The following is a 2,500-nucleotide window of genomic DNA, read 5'->3' as shown; positions in this document are numbered from 1 at the left end:
CGTGTTCTCGTTATGTGCGTTCGATTGACGAGCGCTCTCGTCGAGGTATCAACTCGTGGTAGCGGATTTGTATACCAGTCTACGTTGAAGTTACGACGAGCGCGACGCGAGATACGTTCGTCGGGTGGCGGCGCGAGATGCGCCACCCACCGTCGAACAGAGTCTCTTTTTTGAGTTTTGGGTGTTTAGGATATATAAATATTATCATCACCATCATCGTCCATCATCGTTCATCGTGTGTGTTGTGTGTGCACAACGACAACAAAAACAGCGCGACGACAACAACGACAACACGTTAATGATCCTTCCGCAGGTTCCCCTACGGAAACCTTGTTACGACTTTTACTTCCTCTAAATGATCAAGTTTGGTCAACTTCCCAGCAACGCCGACGGCCGTGAAGCCACCGCGTGTCGGTCCGAAGACCTCACTAAATCATTCAATCGGTAGTAGCGACGGGCGGTGTGTACAAAGGGCAGGGACGTAATCAACGCGAGCTTATGACTCGCGCTTACTAGGAATTCCTCGTTTATGGGGGATAATTGCAAACCCCAATCCCCAGCACGAAGGAGTTTCAGCGGGTTGCCCGGGCCTCTAGGCCAGGGAGAACATGCTGATTCCTTCAGTGTAGCGCGCGTGCGGCCCAGGACATCTAAGGGCATCACAGACCTGTTATTGCTCAATCTCGTGCGGCTCGAAGCCGCCGGTCCCTCTAAGAAGAATTTTAATACGTCGCCAGTGAGTTGCGTGACGGAGCCACGCACACCTAAATGACGACGCCTATTTAGCAGGCTAGAGTCTCGTTCGTTACCGGAATTAACCAGACAAATCGCTCCACCAACTAAGAACGGCCATGCACCACCACCCACCGAATCAAGAAAGAGCTGTTAATCTGTCAATCCTTCCGGTGTCCGGGCCTGGTGAGATTTCCCGTGTTGAGTCAAATTAAGCCGCAGGCTCCACTCCTGGTGGTGCCCTTCCGTCAATTCCTTTAAGTTTCAGCTTTGCAACCATACTCCCCCCGGAGTCCAAAATCTTTGGTTTCCCGGAAGCTGCCCGCCGAGCCATTGTAGTAACGTCGGCGGATCGCTAGATGACATATTTACGGTTAGAACTAGGGCGGTATCTAATCGCCTTCGAACCTCTAACTTTCGTTCTTGATTGATGAAAACACCTTTGGCAAATGCTTTCGCTGATGTTCGTCTTGCGACGATCCAAGAATTTCACCTCTAACGTCGCAATACGAATGCCCCCAGTTATCCCTATTAATCATTACCTCGGAGTTCTGAAAACCAACAAAATAGAACCGAGATCATATTCTATTATTCCATGCACGAAATATTCAAGCAGCATTTTGAGCCCGCTTTGAGCACTCTAATTTGTTCAAAGTAAAATTGTCGGCCCACCTCGACACTCACCGAAGAGCACCGCGATAGGATTTTGATATTGAACCGGCGTATTACCGCCGGCTCACCGACGATATGCTCCGCAGACGTGTCAGTATCACCGCGGATGCGGTGCACCGACAGCGCGGCGCACAAATGCAACTACGAGCTTTTTAACCGCAACAATTTTAGTATACGCTATTGGAGCTGGAATTACCGCGGCTGCTGGCACCAGACTTGCCCTCCAATTGTTCCTCGTTAAAATATTTAAAGTGTACTCATTCCGATTACGAGGCCTCGTAAGAGTCCCGTATCGTTATTTTTCGTCACTACCTCCCCGTGCCGGGAGTGGGTAATTTGCGCGCCTGCTGCCTTCCTTGGATGTGGTAGCCGTTTCTCAGGCTCCCTCTCCGGAATCGAACCCTGATTCCCCGTTACCCGTGACAACCATGGTAGTCGCAGAAACTACCATCGAAAGTTGATAAGGCAGACATTTGAAAGATGCGTCGCCGGTACTGGACCATGCGATCGGCAAAAGTTATCCAGATTCATCAAAATTAACGACTTCAGACGCGGGGCCCTCCGTCGATTGGTTTTGATCTAATAAAAGCACTCATCCCATCACTGGTCAGAGTTCTGATTGCATGTATTAGCTCTAGAATTACCACAGTTATCCAAGTAACTGAGTAAGATCTAAGGAACCAAAACTGATATATTGAGCCATTCGCGGTATCGCCTTAATACGGCTTGCACTGAGACATGCATGGCTTAATCTTTGAGACAAGCATATAACTACTGGCAGGATCAACCAGGGAGCTATCGAATAGAACACGCGCTCGTAGCGCGCACTCCGTCGATCCCGCGCGTCGACGATCCTAGATCACGCCGACGCGTTACGGGCGAGCTCTGTAAAACGTACACACAACACGCACATGTAAATAAATATTTATATGTAGTGTTGTGCGCACATAGAGAGTTTGGGGTCGCCGACGGGCGAACGTTTGAAACGGTTGTATCTCAAACACGTCAAACGTCCGCTGCCCGCCTGCATTTTCAGGACACACTGACGTGGCCCCAATTGGGAACGTTCGTACCGAGACGCGTTCACATTTTATTT

The 2,500-nt window shown here is 49.8% G+C and overlaps 1 non-coding gene across 1 annotated transcript; it reads right to left on the bottom strand.

Annotated features, from left to right (window-relative positions):
- Positions 1-296: 296 nt before the first annotated feature.
- LOC142986952 (small subunit ribosomal RNA) lies at positions 297-2,198 on the bottom strand. Its single transcript, XR_012960477.1, has one exon. It is a non-coding gene; the product is annotated as a small subunit ribosomal RNA (ribosomal RNA).
- Between the last annotated feature and the right edge of the window lie 302 nt (positions 2,199-2,500).

This window comes from Anticarsia gemmatalis, unplaced genomic scaffold, assembly GCF_050436995.1.
Source record: "Anticarsia gemmatalis isolate Benzon Research Colony breed Stoneville strain unplaced genomic scaffold, ilAntGemm2 primary ctg00000049.1, whole genome shotgun sequence".
NCBI lineage: Eukaryota > Metazoa > Arthropoda > Insecta > Lepidoptera > Erebidae > Anticarsia > Anticarsia gemmatalis.
This window is presented reverse-complemented; position numbering and strand designations above follow the sequence as displayed.